The sequence below is a fragment of the Mus caroli genome, chromosome 3, assembly GCF_900094665.2.
Source record: "Mus caroli chromosome 3, CAROLI_EIJ_v1.1, whole genome shotgun sequence".
Lineage (NCBI taxonomy): Eukaryota > Metazoa > Chordata > Mammalia > Rodentia > Muridae > Mus > Mus caroli.
Genome location: NC_034572.1, coordinates 113,942,173 through 113,960,790, shown reverse-complemented (window position 1 = coordinate 113,960,790; position 18,618 = coordinate 113,942,173).

Sequence of the window (18,618 nt, the reverse complement as noted above, 5' to 3'; positions counted from 1 at the left end):
TCTCTCTCTCTCTCTCTCTCTCTCTCTCTCTCTCTCTCTCTCTCTCTCTCTCTCTCTCTCTCTCTCTCTCTCTCTCTCTCTCTCAGCCAAAAGAACCCTCTTCATTCTCTAAATTGCTTTTGGTCATGGTATTTTTTAACAATAAAAAGCAACAAATCCTTAATTTTTGTGTTACTATGGCTAGAATAGAACATTTAAATCATCCATCCTCTAATGCTATTGGTGCACTGGAATGGCATCCAAGATAGGAGATGCATAAAGGGGTAGGGGAGGATGCTGTTTTCAACTTTTATCTTTGCCTGGTGTATGCAGACTGAAAACCAGGGCAGTCAAAGGCAGAGACAACTTCCTGGGGTAAGGAGAATCAAGAGATTCATTACGGCCTTGGAGGCTGCTTGGCTGGTATATTGGAACCAGAGAACTAATTCTCTCTGCTTGCTTCTTCTTTCCCATGGGATGTGTGCTGGGTGTTTGGCTTGGAGCAGCTTGGAAGCAAAGTTTGGGCTGCAAAGCAAAAAGAGTTCTCTGTATTCTCTCAGGCCTTGTAACAGAGAAGATATTACCATACCCAGAGCTTAGTCTAGATATCTGAGCTGAAAACAACCTAAGCTTCAGTGCCTTCTCAACACAGTTCAACTTTTGTTCAGGACGTGGAGGCCATTTTCCTCCATCGCTTCTTTAGATCTCATGTAAAGAACAATGCTACTTCGGTTTTTAATCAAGATATTCCTAGAAGTAAGAAAAAGTTTATACCAATTAAAAGAAAAGCAGTCACAGAAATAGATTCATGTCTTAGATTAGAAAAGACATTAAAACTGCTCTCAGGCATATTAAATAATGCACTTTTAAGATTAGATTTAAAAATGGAGAGCTTGAAATGGCATGTAAAAAAAGAAACAAAGTAAGCATTTTGAAAGTAGAAAATATAAAGCCTAAAATTATACAATGAACTGAATGGCCAAACTTTATAAAAAATGAACTCAGTGTAATTACCCACTAAAGGGAGGGACTTGATGTTGTCACTCAAAAAACTAAGACATTTAAATATTATGTAAATAAACACAAGTGCACACACACACACACCAGATAACTTAGAAGTATGAAGGAAAAAAGTTAGACTGGCTGCCAGACCCCAGGGCCTGAAACCTATTACAGTAGAAAGTCTCCTTGCTTTGGTTTGGTTTCTTTTTCCTGAACTTGGATCTTCAGAAGCCACTATGTATCCTAGAGATACAGTGAGTGTAGACAAGCAATGCTGAATCTAGCTAAGTTTGTTCTTCCTAGCATAGAATAAGGAGAGAGGTAGCCCCTCAAAACACAGCAGCAGTCACCTCACCCTGCCCCAAAACACAAAAACCAAGGCATCCATCTGGTTAACTTTCAGCGTTAACATAAATGTTCTGTCCCCACCTCTGAGATTGTCACTGATCAGCAGGGAACCTGAAATTCCAGTCCCACTCTAGAGAGATGAGCTGGGTCCTCTCCCTGACTCTCAACCTACTGCTTTATTGGAATGCTGTAGAGAAAGCCAAATAAAAGAGAAAATTTAAGTACCACAAATGTTTTATGTAATACATGAGATTAAAAAGAGATGGGTTATAATTTAAAAAGAACTCATGGCCAAGGAGAAGACTTAGTGGCTAAAGCACTTGTCCTACAAGCATGAGGACCTGAGTTCAAATCTCCAGAGCCTACATGAAAGCTATGCACAGTAACCCTGTCTGTAATCCCAGAGTTCTCTCAAAGCTCACAAGTCAGCTAGCCTGGAATATGCAGCAGCGAAAAATAAAAAGAACTATTGTAGTGTGAGGACTGATACCTGAAGATGTCCTCTGGCTTCCATATATATTCCATGGCATGTGCAAACACACGCTCATACAGATAAACATGCTTGCCCATACACACACATATACTCAAACATATGCAGAAGCATTTATGATATCAATCCAGCAGCACCTCAAACTTAATGGAAAACAATCTGTGTAAAACAATAATGAAACAAAAAGTCAGTTATCTTTCAAAGATATTTTTTAAATAATAATGTAATTGTATCAGTCCTCTTCCCTTCCATCCCCCCAAAACCCTCCCATATACCATTCTTGCTTTCTTTGAAATTTATGGCCTTATTTTTAAATTTTATTGTTACATTTGTGTGTGTGTGTGTGTGTGTGTGTGTGTGTGTGTGTACACGCACAATTTGGTATTGAATAACCAAATAATATGCTCTTTCCTAAGGAAGACTATTTCTTTGGCTATCAGTTTTCCTTCGTTTTCTATAGCTCTTTACTAGAGTTGAAGCCTTGGGAGCTTTCTGGTCCATTCACTTTTGCCTGCCAACTGTTGCTGTCCTTGTTCAGATCATGCTTAGGCAGTAATGTCGGTGAATAAAGCTATACTTTATTGTATAGCTTCTGATGTTCCTAGGAGACACAATCTCACAGAAAACTCCATTTCTCTGTCTCTTACAATTTTTACATTCCTGCTCTCTAAAATCCCTGAGCCTCAGGTTTAAGAATGATGTTGTAGATGTATCAGTCAGAACTCCACAGCTCTGCATTTTGATTGGGCATTGTTCTCTTATAATGGTCTCCATCCTTGCAAAGAGAAATTTTCTTGATATGGGCTGACTTGGTGATGATGTATTATGTATTTTATCGCAAGAGTTTGTGGTTACCTGTGGATATAAGGACAAATATTTAAAATATAAGTGGGATTACATGAGCTAAAACGTAGGCAGCTATGGGTTCTCCTCCAAGACTCATGACTTCACTAACCTTGAGTAGCTGGCTAGGTTTCTATTAGTCGCCATGACTTCTCTCTTGTGGGGTGCATCAGAAGTCCAAGCAGAGAGCTGTGAGTTACTCCTACAGTGTACATGCAGTTACATAGGTATCATATTTGGGTGAGAATGTTGGTCCCTCTTTTCCTTTGAAAGTTCACATGACTCCTTCTGATACCATGAAAGATGTACCAGAATCAATCTTCTTACAAATATTTTAAAGAAAAAGAAATAATAATAAAAAGAATGAAATGTAAAGTTGTAGAAATTCCCCAATGGGAAAACAGAAAATAAATCAGAAAAATAGTTGAAAACAGTTTTTAAAGCTTGTGAATCTATAATGAAATATCAAAATGCTGTATATAGGTGTCCTGGAGAAGAAGACAAGATGAGGGAACTGATCATTTCCTTGCTTGAAAACTTTATATATTTATCAGAAACCCAGACCTATAGGTTCAGGGTGTTGAGGTGAAAGACCCACAATGTGAGGACTCCCCCACATTTTGACTCAGGAGAGGCGACACCTCAAATCACTCACAAGAAACGGTCTTGCTGCAAACTGCAAGAGGATTTTTATTCAAGAGTGCTCTCGGGCCCACGGTCATACACCACGCAGGGGTAGAGGACCGTGGTGCCCCAAGTAGCTGGGTAAGGGGGTATTTAAAGGAAGAAACCACAACTCAAAGAAGTAGTGAGGGCGTTGTTGGAAAATACCAAAGATACTAGTTAAGAGTCCCAAGGAAGTGCAAAGTCACAAGTGTCACAAGGAATACCTGGTAATTGTGCAGGTTGTCTCTCAAGACAGTTTCTAAGAGCCCCTAACAATAGCACATTTGCATAGCGGGTTCCAGCAATGGTCAGAGTGACTTTCTTTGAATGCACACTCTTTGAACCCAGGAAATGGGGGGGTGGAGGAAGGTTGCTATCTGTTTTATGATTAGCATACCTTGGAGCATTGAGTCACAGAGGTCACATTCCCAAGCCTGGGCCTAAAGGCCTACAATTTTGTTTTTATGTTATACTTTCAGAGGCAACCCATATAGGATAAGCCATATAATATCAAGGCACACTATACTTCAATAACAAGACAATAGCTTGAATGTAGCCAGAGAAATGATACGCTACCCATAGAGGAAGCATAATTTAAATAATGGTAGATTCTGCTCAGCAATCATTGAAGACAGAGGAAGTGGCACAAGACCATTCAAGTGCTACAAGAAAAAAAAAAAGAAAAGAAAAGAAGAGAAAAGAAACAAAGGAGCAAATAAAAATAACAACCAAAAGAAAAAAACAAAAACAGCTGGGCAGTAGTGGTGCACACCTTTAATCCCAGCACTTGGGAGACAGAGGCAGGCAGATTTCTGAGTTTGAGGCCAGCCTCCTCTACAGAGTGAGTTCTAGACAGCTAGGGCTACACAAAGAAACCCTGTCTCAAAAAACAAAAGACAAAAAAAAAACAAAAAACAAAAGACCAAAAACAAAACAAAAACAAAAACAGTCTAGAATAATCTTCCATTCATTAAATTTAATCTTTTTACATAAAAGAAAATTCAAGACATTTGCAAATAAGATAAAATTGAAAGTGTTTCTCACCTGCAAGTTTACAATAGATAAAATAAGTTTCAGAAGAAGATAAAGGCAACAAAACAAATGGAATGTGAGACTATTAAGAAACACATCGGGAAGGAAAAATATGGGAAAGCACCTTTAATTTTCTCATCATCTCTGTCTTCATGTTCCTCTTCTCTTCCTCTTCTTCCCATTCCCCTTCTTCTTCTCTCCCTTCCTTTTTCCCTCTGTCCTTCCCTTCCTTCCTTTCTCTTCAATTTTCTATATTATGTTACACAACTGAAGCAAAAGCTGAGCCCTGCCTGCTGTGCCTCTGACAGTATGGAGGAGAAATATTTCAGATCACTACAAACAGAGGAGTGTCAAAGGACTTCTCTCAGCCTGGCACAGTCACAACACCTGCAGAAGTTGCCTTGCTGTAAAGATGGAAAAGAGAGCAAGCTGTAGGAAAGTCACGAGAGATACATTCGACAGCAACATCAAGAAAATAGAGTTGTCAAAGTTGTTCAGAGGTAGGCAGGAATGGTGTACTACCATCTGTACTGAATTGTGAGATTCACTACACATTTGCATATGTTCAAAACAACCAGTCCCACACGTTTTCTTTCCAGTAATAGAGTCCAGCATAAATCTGATGCCCAACAAAAACATTTCAGGAGAAAATCACTGAATAATCTCCTTTATGATCATACTCACAAAAATTCCAAGTAAGGTAGTGAGTTTCAGTGCATGACCTGGAGAAGTCAGTATGAGCGATTCAGTTCTGTATTCCTATGAAGGCAAAGTCAGTTAAGCATGTAAAGATACTAGTAAGAATGATTTACTGAATTATTTCCGATTAATGCAGGAAAAAAAGTGATTTTGACCATTTGTTGAAATGAAGAAGAATTAATCTATTTGAAATTTTCAGCAGTTTACTGAAAACCCTGCATCCAATAATATAGGTACTGATAATATATTAAGAAGAGCTCCATTAAAAGTCATATACATAACAAAAATTCTCATCATTTCCACTGCTAGCCAGAATGTCAACAGGAGTTCTAGCCAGTGTTGGAATGTAAGAAAAAGGAATACAAGACACAAATGATACAGTTACATATGAAAAATCTGAAATCTATAAATAAGGAGAATTTAAAAAGATTCTATACAAGATCAGTATATCAAAAGTAATTATATTTCTTACGATGGCAGCAAACAAATAAGAAATAAGTAACTTTTATAACAACACAAAATTTTGTGGATTCCTTGTCATGAAGTTGTCCAGAGGCCTCTTTACCTCACAACCTGCAAATCATTTCAGAAAAGTGACCCATGGTGTAAGAGCAGTGAACTGTGAAAATTGAGAGGCACTTTAAGAATTCTATAAAATTGCAAAGAAACTAGGGAAAAAATAAGCAACCTTAGTACAATATTATTACTGGTGTTTTAATTGCTTTTTGCTGGCTCTATTTCACGCGTGCACATGATGCATCCTGACCACCCTTTCCCCATAATCGATCTCCCAGCTCCATCAATGCTATGTCCTACTCTTCTATTCCTTGAAGACACGCCTCTACATGGTCTGCTTTTAGTTTCCTAGCTTCTGTAGAACTGCAAAGTTCTGAATAAGAGGGCAAACCATGGGACAGTTGTTTTTCTGTGATTAGGCTAACCTTCTTAATGTAAACATTCCTGTTTCACATGTTTATCTGAAAACTTTATAATTTCACATTTTCTTACTATTGACTAAAATTCCATTGTGTGTATATACCATATATTTTTTTTATCCATTCATCAGCAGATGGACATCTGAGCTGATGTGGTTTTCCGACTACTGTGAAAAGTGAGACACTGAACATGCACAAGCAAGTATCTCTACAGTAGTGTACTGAATCCTTTAGGTAGATGCCAAGGAAAGGAATAACTGTGTAATATCAGAATTCAGCAATGAATAAAATTTCCTCTTTCCAACAACCGTATATACTTTGCTTTTCTGTTATTTAATTTCTTAATAATACATTTATGACTCTTAAGGGATCTCACTCTTAATATATTATCAGTACATACCTACATATCTTACTGGATTCAGGGTTTTTATTTTTTAAATTTTATTTTATTTTTAATTTATTTTTTACATTCCATATTCCATTCCCTGCCCTCCCATCCTCCCTCAGTCTGCTCCACATCCCATACCTCCTCCCCACCCCACCCTGTCTCCACCAGGATGTCCCCATCCCCCACCCCATCTGACTTCTAAACTCCCTGGGCCTCCAGTCTCTTGAGGGTTAGGTACATCATCGCTGAATGAACACAGACCTGGAAGTCCTCTACTGTATGTCTGTTGGGGGTCTCATATCAGCTGGTGTATGCTGTCTGTTTGGTGGTCCAGTGTTGAGAGATCTTGGGGGGGGGGGNGTCCAGATTAATTGAGACTGCTGGTCCTTCTATAGGGTTGCCCTTCTTCTCAGCTTCTTTCAGCCTTCCCCAATTCAACAACAGAGGTCAGCTGCTTCTGTCCATTGGTTGGATACAAATATCTGCATCTGACTCTTTCAGCTGCTTGTTGGGTCTTTTGGAGTGCAGTCATGATAGATCCCTTTTTGTGAGCATCCCATAGCCTCAGTAATAGTGTCAGGCCTTGGGACCTCCCCTTGAGCAGGATCCCACTTTGGGCCTGCCTCTGGAACTTCTTTTCCTCAGGCTCCTCTCCATTTCCATCCCTGCAGTTCTTTCAGACAGGAATAATTATGGATCTGCAAATCAAAACAACCCTGAGATTCCACCTTACACCAGTCAGAATGGCTAAGATCAAAACCTCATGTGACAACACATGTTAGAGAGGATGTGAAGAGAGAGGAACACTCCTCCATTGCTGGTGGGATTGCAAACTGATACAACCACTCTGGAAATCAATCTGGCGGTTCCTCAGAAAATTGGAAATAGATCTACCTGAAGACCCAGCTATACCACTCTTGGGAATATACCCAAAAGATGCCCCACCAAGACACAGGGGCATGTTCAAAGCAGCCTTATTTGTGGTAGCCAGAAGCTGGAAACAACTAAATGTCCCATGACAGAAGAATGGATGCAGAGAATGTGGTTCTTTTGCATAATGGAATACTACTCAGCTATTATTAACGAGGACATCCTGAGTTTTGCAGCAAAATGGATGGAACTAGAAAATATCCTGAGTGAGGTAACTCAGATCCAAAAGGACATGCACTGTATGTACTCATTAATAAGTGGATATTGACAAAAACAAACAAACAAACAAACACCAAAAAACAAAAAAGCCAGAACCAAACCAACCAAACAAACAAAAAACCCCAAATAAACAGAAAAACATACAGAATACCAGAGATACAGTCCACAGAACTCAACAAGCTAAAGTGCCCAAGTGAGGATGCCTCAGTCTCTCTTGGGAGAGAGAGGAAAGCAATCACAAGTGGAGAGAGAGAGAGGGACCTGGGAGGGAAGGTGGATGGGATGGTGGTGGTGGTGATGGTGAGGAAACCTGATCTGGCACTGGGTGAGGGAAAAGGACTGAAGCCCTGAGCGTCAGCAGAAAGAATGGAAACAAGCAACCTCAGGAGATAGGAGGTTGCTCCCACCACCACCAGAATGCACCATAGACCTGGGAGGTGAGAGACTCCTAGGACTCAAAGGGAGGAAACTTAGATGAAATACCTGACAGGAGGAGAGAGAGAGAGAGAGAGAGAGAGAGAGAGAGAGAGAGAGAGAACTTATAGAGACCACTTCCAGCAGGGAGACAGGGCATCAAGTGAGGAATGGTGTTACCATCCCACAATCACATCTCTGGATGCAGTTTTTAGTAAGCTGTTGGAAAATTCGAGTAATTTTCGGCTAGAGTGAGATAGGGTCTCAGTTATAACTTTTATTTCTCTAATAAACAATGATATTGCTCTTTGGAAGCATTCGTTTTTTGTCAATCTTTACCTATGATTTTAACCTTGGGGTTGAGACAGTCTCCAGTGGTCTTTGCCAAAGGAGATGAAGATGCCTTCATTTTATCGTGTTCTGAGCTTCTATGTGCAGCATTTCTCAAATTTTTGTTATATATTATAATACTTAATATATATTAAATGTATGTCTTATAGTTTTATTGTTAAGTGTATTAGAAGTGTCATGTTGTAGTCATGATGCTCAGGAAGTAATCTTGGTTCTCTTCAACTGTTTACAATCAAGGCTGCTATTCAGTGCCTTTTCCATCCTCAGATACTTGTTACTCTTGAGTTTCCAGAAGTCTTCATCATCAAAAGTCTTCAACTAGAGTTTATGGGAATTTTGAGGTCTTTCTTTCCATCCCCCTCTCCCTCCCCTCTCCCCCAATAGTGTTCCTGAGCTAATATTCCAGTCACACATTTCCTGTGAACTTTGAAGAAATAATTCCATTGCCTTCTGATTGTAGAATACAGCTCAGAAGAAGTTTGAAATCAGTTTCATTTTTTTCCTTTTTGACATGAATATGCCAGCTTATGCCAAAATAACTGAAGACGTGCCTTCGTTTTCAGACTTCATCAACAAAGAAGCTTCGTCTCACTAAATTTCTGGCCAAGGATCTGTTATTGAAAACCTTTCACTTGTGCTACAAGGTTTTAAAATCAGATTTTCTATATATCCTTTGCATATGCACTTCTTGCCTATCGCATCAAAATTAGATAATTAGTTTTCTTGGGGGGAGTCAGGAGGATGGCTCAGTGGGTAGTGCGCCTGCCAAACAAATGTGAGGACTCGTGTTTGGATTCCCAGAACCCGTGTAAAGCCTGCTATGGCAGTCTAGGTCTGTAATCGCAGAAGTCCTGTGGGAAGATGGTAGACCGAGTCCAGAGAGTTCCCAGAAGTTTACTAGTCTGCTACCCTCGCATAGGCAGCAATGAAGAAGATCTCCTTTGTCACACTAAGTAAACAGCAAAAACCATGTCTGAGGTGGTCCTCTTGACTTCCACATGCTTTCAATTCACACACAGGTACATGCATACGTGCACACGCATGCGCGTGCACGCATACACACACACACACACACACACACACACACACACACGATCATCAGTATATACAAACTTTGGAGCACCATCTTTTCTCACACTAAGCACAAGAAAAAGACAAAGAGCAAAATTATTGGTAATAACCCTAGAAATAGTTATTAACAAAGAATTGTATAAAGAGCTCAATAGAGCAACTTTTTCTAGGGATACCAGCAACTTAGAGATAAACATGTAGCAAATAACTGCCTTTATTTGTTGTGTTTCTTAAAAACAAAACAACAACAACAACAACAAAAACTAACCTTTGAAATACTTATGTTGGACAAGCTTGGAGGCTTGCCAAATGGGGAGATGTATTGTCTCAGATGCCATTCCTGTGGTCAGAAGAACTTCAGTGATGAATTTAGGGTAATCTGTTCAGATTTATTTTCTTTTTTCTTTTTTCCTTTTTTAAGATTTCTTAAGAAAAGAAAAATACAAGTCTTTAAGAATAAAGACGTGGGCAGCTCCCTGTCCCCCAGGTTGTACTGTAAAAGCTACAGCTAATTTGTCTTTTCAAATATATTCCCACTATTTTCACAGAAAAAAAAAAAAGAATATAGTGGATCACTTATTTAACCATTTATTTAAACCATTGAAATAAATGAGGCTCATCTTTTGTTTGAGAAAACATCTTTAATATTAATGATTTAGCATCTGATTTTACACTGACCAGGCATTTGCTGAAATAAATCAAGTGCAAAATTGCAGGTTCTTTTAATTTATGAAATGCTAGTGTTAGCAGAATGTGTGGCACAGCTACTACGCAATCTTAGAAGGACATCTTTAACATTAGTTTTTTTCTATGTGATTAAAGACTATTGTGTATCCAGTAACTTAAAATCCCTCTTCTGTCCTATTTTGGATCCTTGATGTTAGGTTATGATGTTTGAAGCCAGCCATGGAGATGTAGAGAACACAGTGGTTCTTAAATTCCCTCCTGAGCAGTCATAGTGCAGTGGGAGGCTGGATATGATGCTCCACTTCTTGACGAAGTATAATCTCTAGATTCTATGCAATAACGAAATGTTGTATATGAATACTCCTTTCTGGGGACTAGCCTGGATACTGGTATTATAAGCAAACCTGAAATTTTCAATTAATATATTTGGAGGAGGAATATGCTTGATTTAAATATATACTTGTAAAGTCATAGAATAACTGACAGTCCAGAAGAAAACAGTACAATCTCTTATTTTAAAAGGTGATTCTTAATAAACAAACAACAATAACAACAAAATGGAGCCTGTTACAGGACAGTAACCTGTTTCCTTATTCCAATTTCTTTTCACTTTGCAGGTAAGTTTCCATGTCTATTGCTTATAATAGTGTTTATAAGAACCTTGATGGCACTGATGTCTTAGTAAGGAACCCCAGTATTGTTTTCTGTAGGACAGGTTGATGACAGCATGTGCTGGATCTGGGTAAGGTGTTATATCAGAGATCCTGTCATCAATGTTTCCAGATAAAGGAAGAGGCCAGGTTGGAGCTGGGTGTCTTCATTTATCCGGATTTTCTTAGAAATGGCTGTTGCAGTAATAAGCCAAAGATATGATTTCCCACAGCTCTAAGGCTTTGTGCTTGGTTTTGTTTTAAAGAGACAGAGCGCACTCTCTAAGATTTTGAAAGGACTGGCCACAGTGCTTTTCTCTGGAGCCTCAAATCCTCCAATCTGTTCCTTGTAGATTGAGTAAGAAGAAGGATTCTGCATCCACCACTGGGAGAGATGTATCTATCATTATTCTACATGAAACTTGCAGGTTGACAGATGGGCCTCAGCAAATTTGTGCCATTTGAACTGTGGGCTTCAAAGGGGCTAGGGAGGGAGAGAGTCCCCACTTTGCAAAACAATGATAAGTTGGCTAGAGAGAACAACCATTTGGCAAAACACCAAAATTGACAAGCTTCTGGAATCAGGGGCTTGCCTATCTATTTTTAGGATATATTGATCATTTGTTTCAGATGGATAAAATTTCTTGACCCCTTTTCTAAGACACTGTTGATCCCTTCAGGTTTGTCTTGGAAAGCAGTTATGAGCTACCATTCATTCAAATGCCTTCCCCACTACCTGCTAATGTTGTGCCTCAGGGAAGCTAGTCTCAACCAAAACATGAACCTAGGCAATAAGAACATAGTTTTAAATCTCCAAACATCTCCTACAATTTTAACCTTGAAATAAATATTTATTTAACTCAGAGCCAACATAAATAAAATTAGATATTTTCCTTGTCTTTCATGAACAAAGTTCTTATTTTTTCCAAAAGAATGCTTTTACAAGTGCTATTTATCTTGCTTCATATACTCTTTAGAGTAGAGAGGCCCAAAATAGTACCATATTTTGAAGCAAAAACTATTGGAAGTTGTACATTCTTTGATGGAAAAGATACCATGATTGGAGCTGTCCAGTACATATGCCTTCATTGTGTCCCAGCGGGAACTCAGAAACCTAGTTCAGGGAAGTAATTAAAGTCCTACAGAGAGTCATGGGTAGATATGTTCAAATTGGGTGATTTCTCTGTCTCTCCTATTGGGTTCTAAGTCAAGCCAATGTCTTGGGCTACTTCAGGAACAAAGGAGGATAATTTGGGACTTTGGCTCCCAGGTATGTATTTTAGGCTGACAGCAGAGTAAGATATCTACTTTAATGTGTGTGTGTGTGTGTGTGTGTGTGTGTGTGTGTGTGTGTGTGTGTATGTGTGTGTGTGTGTGTGTGTGTCTGTAAATGTCCTTGTATGTATTTTTATGTATATGTGTGTGTGTGTGTGTGTGTATGGTCACATGTTTGTTTGTATGTGGAAGCCAGAAGTCAGGGTTAGGTGTCTTTTAAAAAACTAAACTAAGCTTAAATCTTACTCCCAGAACACATAAGATGAAAGCCATCACTTTTCAGAAGTCTCAAAAGTAATTCTGATAAGCCTCCATTGTCTTTTAAAAAGAGAACAAAACAAAATCAATCAGGAGAGTGTATTCAGAAATTAACACGTAGTGGAAAGTTCTGATCAACCCTGAAAACGGTGGATTTCAGAAGAGTTTCTTTCTTCAAGCAAGGAGGAAAGTGGAGGCAATTGTGAATGTACCTTATTCACCGGATGTAATTGTCTTCTTAGAAGCTTACAGCTGGAGAAGCTCAACCTTTCTCGTTCTTTCTGAACTCTGGCTAACTGGTTCCACTCGGTTGTCCTGGTCTAAACTCCTTTCCAAGCTGACTGGTCCAAACTGGCTTTTTTTGGCTTTTGACTGAATTTCTCTGCTTGACCTCAAACTAACTCTAGGAATCTCTTCTAATCTTCTAACTCCTCATTCTCTTGCTCATTCTGTCTTTACCTGCAACCTGTCTCTATAAAATTGTCCAAATAAAACTGCTTTCTCTGACCTATGTGGAACTGCAATAGCTCACAAAAGAATTCAATTTCACTGCACTGACTGAACTGAACTCAACTGTACTCCACTCTGACTACACTGCACTGACCCAAGTCCACTGCACTGAACTCAGCTGAGTGCAAGGAACTGAACTTCCCTCCACCCCCGACTTACTCTCTTACGTAGCCTCTTTTTCCTGAGAGTTGGGTACATCCTTTCTCTGACTAATTCTGTCAAAATTTTCTCTGATTCCTTCCTTTGTCTGACACTTAATTAGACATCACCTAAGAACATGGCTCTACTGCCTTCTACAAACTAGCATTACCTACTTTGATTGGAATTAAAAGTGTATACTAAGAGCATGTCTGTATTCCAGCCAGATCATACAGATCTAAAAGATCTTTTGACATGATCTCTTGTCAGAGACGTCATGATGCTGGAATAAAATTACTCTTAGGCAGTTATTTCCCAGTTAACATTTCTAAATACGAAAGAATTTTATCCATATAAGTATTATGTCTCCAGAACTTCACAAATTATCAGAGTCTAAAATATGCATTATGGACCAAAGTCCTTTTAGCATCAGTGAGCTTTCACCAGCTTCCCAAAGTGCATACACACAACACTGGTGATATGGAGGAACCCAGTGTAGTGTGCAGCAACTTAAAACAGTCATGCCAAGGCTGTGCTGTGCTTTGTCTCTCTGTCAAGCATGCTATGCTATGCCAGTATTTTCTTTATGGAAAAATTTGCAGATTCCAAGGCCCTGAACAAAAGTACTCAGTATACAAAGAGATTTTAAACTGCTTTTTACAGTGATTAAGTTTTCATTTATATGCTACATTATTGAAGAGAAGCCACACAGTTACTAAAACATTAGACAATGATAAAGTGCATTCTTAACACCTGTCTGACCAGAGATCATAAAACTTGGCCAAAAGCAGGTGATTGTGGGTCTGGAGCAAAGCCTTGTAGACATGCTTGTAAGAAATGGCAGTCACTTCTCACTTGGTCTGGGGAGAATGAGGATACACATCGTCTTTCTCACAAGCTACAGTGATACCATATGCTGTGGGGGTGATTTCACTGATGAGAGCCAACTATAGCCAAGAACTACTGAAGGGCATTTTGCCTCTGGCAAGCATGGTTGTGCCACTCCTCCTGGGTTTCCTTAGGTGTTATCTGTACAAAAAGGCTAACAGACCGGCAGTCTCCGAAAAAGATGCTCAGAGAAGAGAAATGAAACAAGAGTAAAAAGAAATAATAAATAACAGTCACTTTCAGCAAAAACAAATTTGACTCGATATATATAATCTCCACAATGTAAATGTTTTATTTTCAGTGCAGATCTGTGCAAAGCTAGCACTGTTCCTGCTTTGTGGAAGCAAAATTTTTAATAATATGCTCAATCTTCACTATCAAACAATGACCCACACTTTAATAGGCACTCCAGACATTACTCCCCATTTCTGTAAACTCAGTAAACTGTAATAAAGGTATTTTATGGGCAGTAGGGTTATTTTTTTAAAAGAAGATATATTATCTAGATTTCATCAGCACATAAAAATGTTATCTTGGGAACCCTGGAAGATTCATATATTTCTAAATTATAGCACATTGCTGTCACTTTCACATGAGATCATTCTAATTTTGTAAAATATATATATAATAGCTTGGACTGGGTCATGTTTCACACTTTATTCTATTTGAATTAATGATATTATTTACTTGGAGCTCGGCTGCACACTGGCCTCACATCCGATGAGGTAGTTCATAAAGAGGGAGCAACATAATAAATGAGGAAAATGTTATTTACTCTCTTGCCCAATTCTCAGGAGCTTGGTGTAAATTCCACTCAATAAAATGTGTTTGGTTTGCTTCTGTGTTCCTTTAAAGCTGGAGAGAGAGCAGCAGTCAGCAGGAGAGCTAAGAGTCTCAGCCTTTGTAGGACTTGCTCCTGGGCCCCTGCAGTTCTCAGCTCTGGAACTCCTTGATCTGAGAAACAAAACATTCTCCTGCTATAGAACTTCAGTACCAGGAGCTCAGCATAGCCTGCCTAGCCCCAGGAGAGGCCAGTAACACCAGACAGCAAGGACTCCAGTGAGTTGTGCACAGTAAACCTTTTCTCAGAGAAACTATACATTAAAAGAGAATTATGCACTGAATGAAAACCTTAGTGTTTCCAGAAATATTCAGCTTAGCCTCTAGCAACCTGGTCTGAACCTAAATGTGATTCCAGTGCCAGGTCTCAGGGCACTTTTGATGAGAATAACTACATGACCCAAAAGTTCGGGAAAGACATTTCTAAGCAGCAATGGAGGAACAAAGAACCAGGTTTATCTTTTGGCATACATTTCAATGCTACGTGTTCCTGACAAGACTTTTGGCATCACAAGAAACACAACAGTGGTCATCACAAGGTCAGCATGCATGCCAGGAACCTCAGGCCATACTTGTTCATCATGTTTACCCAGGAATCTGTGGTTGCCATGGCTCACATGTCAGAAGAAGACAACATTCTAGCACTTTATGCTTTGCCTCAATTCCAAGGCCCTGGTAGAATATCAGCTTAGTACTTTAAATACCAGTGAGCCATAGTCACTGTATCAAATCTAGAGCTCCACTGTTCAGTCTGAACTTAGAAATTAATTTCCTACCATGAAGAACATTTATGAAAATAAAGACCTAATAATCCTTAGTAAATCCAGGTAAGCTAGTTTGGATCTCTCTGTATTCATTTTATAGAACTCACAACACCAGCAACAGAACATTAACCTTTAGGTCTCAAATAATCTGTGGTCAAGAATCAGTCCAGAGCTTTCTGTCATTTTCTTGACATCTTGGGGGAAGATGTGTAGTTTACCTTGTTCTTCAAATCTTTTCCACCTGGCAATCTATAATTACCTCCCACTGTCTGAGCTGCCACTATTCTATAATAAACTGGACATGGCATTTAGTTTCCTTGCCTTTTAATGCAAAAAAAAAAAAAATCACGGTTATAATTCAACAACAAAATAACAGTAAACAGGCGCCATCCCCAGTTTAGAACATCCTTCAAATGATAATTAGCTTACTTTTAAAAAAGCAAAACTACTCACAGACAATTTTATGCTGTATAGAACTTAACAGATACATGAGGAATCTAGAAAGAAAAAAATCACATTTTAGCAACATATAATACTGCAGGCTGGCTGTAATAGTGACAGCCATTTATACTCATCCTAACTCCTGGTGACCTGGTTCCCCTTTCTTCATTTACTGTGTTCCTGTCCACCTAAGGGTCAAAGTATAAGGTCAGATACTCAACCGTCCACATGTTGAACAGATTTTTTTAAAAATAAATTATATTCCAGAAAATTCCAAAGAAAAACTAGGCTTTGTCACACACTTAACTGAACACTAGACCTTGGCAGTGTAGTCTAGTGTAGGATACTCAGTTCCAACTTGCAGTAAACTCGCAGATCCTCTTCCCTGTGGGCCCATACTCATATTGGACCCATTTGGATATTCTCTTTAAACACTTGCATCACTCTTATGTATTAGTCTATGAGCACATGGAGGTCAGAGGACAATTTACAGGAATTGGTAGTCTTCTTCTATCACGTGGATCACAGGGACTAAGCTTAGATCGTCACATTTGGCTGCAGGTTTCTGTCCTCAGCCGCGTTTCCTCTAGTCTTTCCCATTTATATAGTTTATAAGTAGGTATATACAGGCTGCATCTGTAATTCAACATTTATTGTTTTCTTGTCATCATTCCCTGAGCAATGCAGTTGCATAATATAAGTAACCAATGATGGTTTCAAGTATACAGGAGGATTTCACAGGTTCTATGCCAATAGAACTTCATTTTACATAAAATTATGATCATTCTGGAACCAACTCTTGTCTATAATGAGACAAGTGAGTATGTATGAACATATACATATATATGAATACATGAATTTTTTCCTTCAGATGAATATATACACACTTGGTTTTAAGTGCTTTTTTGGGGTTCCATTTTATCATATGCAATATGGGATGAGCAGCTGAATTAAAGTTCCTAAATGTTTTAGCCATCTATGAAACAGATCAGTATCATTTTGTTTAAGGCAAGGTCTTACCATGATGTCCTGGCTATCCTTGACCTTACTATATAAGCTGGATGGCCTTGAACTCATAGCTGTTTTTTCTTTGGGTGGTTTTGGTTTGCTTGTTAGTTTTTTTTTTTCCTTTTACTTTTGCCTTCCTGAGTACTGGGATTAAAGGTGTACCCATTCTTTATATATAATATACATTATCTATAATATGTTCATGTATAATTTGTATGTGAATGTGTATGCTTGTGTGCATGTGCGTGTATTCACATTTTTTAAAAACTGGCTAAATCTTAACAGAAATAGAAACACATGGATGGAGAAAGATGAAGCACTGAGATGTGTGTGTGTGTGTGTGTATGTCTTTTGTGTGTGTTTCTGGCTTTTAAGGTTTAGGGTAAAATAACTAACTAGTGGGCTTGGGCTTGTGTTTCCCTCCATTGATGAGTGGCCATAATTCCTTTAGTTATGAACATCAAACATGTTTAAAAAGGAGTTACCACTAGATGCTGGTACAGCAGCCCCTTCACACCATCAGTAATTTTCTGAATTTATCATTAACTGTAAAATACTTCACTGACAGGTCTGGAACTAGAAGACTTCAGGATTGACTATATTCATTCATAAGACACTGAAATTTATTCCCAGACTCCAATCTATGGGTTGACAATGGTAATCAACTGTCAATCTTTAGATGCCCCATGGATCTGTGTTTCCAACTAACCATGTGATGATTCTAAAGCATGGCTCTTAGGGGCAACATTAATTTTCTCATTTGTAGTTATCTGAGGAGAATACTAACTTATTATTTTAAATTGTTAATAAAATAATACAATGGAGACAGTTTTGAATTAAATGGACTCACAACAAATTTGCTTCTTTTAAGCAAATCTATAGAAGCTTGAACATGAGTAAATATTTTAAAATTTCACACAATAGCATGATAATATGTGTCCATAACATGATATTGTTATTTGTCTAGTATGGGACACTGAATGCTTAAAACTGCCTTTTAACATAATGAAACTTAATCTCATTCATAAGAGCTTCAACACTGTGACATAGCTATGCTTGTATTTGGAAATTATGGAAACATTTGGTTACATAGAATCTTTGTTCTCACTATCAATTGGATGTGGACTCTGTAGATAAGAATGATAATGTGATCTGATATATAGGATGCCATTCTTTAATACAACATAATCAAAAGTTTTATACTGTCATTAAGGACAGAGAACATTATGATCCAATCATTCCTTACTCCCCTAATTTGCCTCTTCTTTTTCTTATAATAAACTTCTAAGCTCATTTTCTCCCTCAGTATAAATGAGATGTGATGTTTTCTCAAGGTTGTCATGAATAACACTTTCAGAGATTAAGAGGCTTCATAGGCAGGAATTTCACATTACAGATTTTAGTCTGAATCTGTCCCCTTTGTATGCCTCTGTCTCTTTCTATTGGTCTCTCATGTTCACCATGCCAGTCATAGGCTAATCACTTGGTAGCTGGCTAAACAATTGCTCTGTCTTGGAATTTTCAGCCTTAATTATCAGTATCAGATATAATAGTTTTGCTTCACTGACCATATTTCTTCCTTCCTTCCTTCCTTCCTTCCTTCCTTCCTTCCTCCCTCCCTCCCTCCCCCTCTTTCTTCTTTCTTTCTTTCTTTCTTTCTTTCTTTCTTTCTTTCTTTCTTTCTTTCTCTTTCTCTCACTCTTTCTTCTTTCTCTCTCTTTTTCTTCCTTCCTTCCTTCCTTTCTTTCTTTCTTTCTTTCTTTCTTTCTTTCTTTCTTTCTTTCTTTCTTTC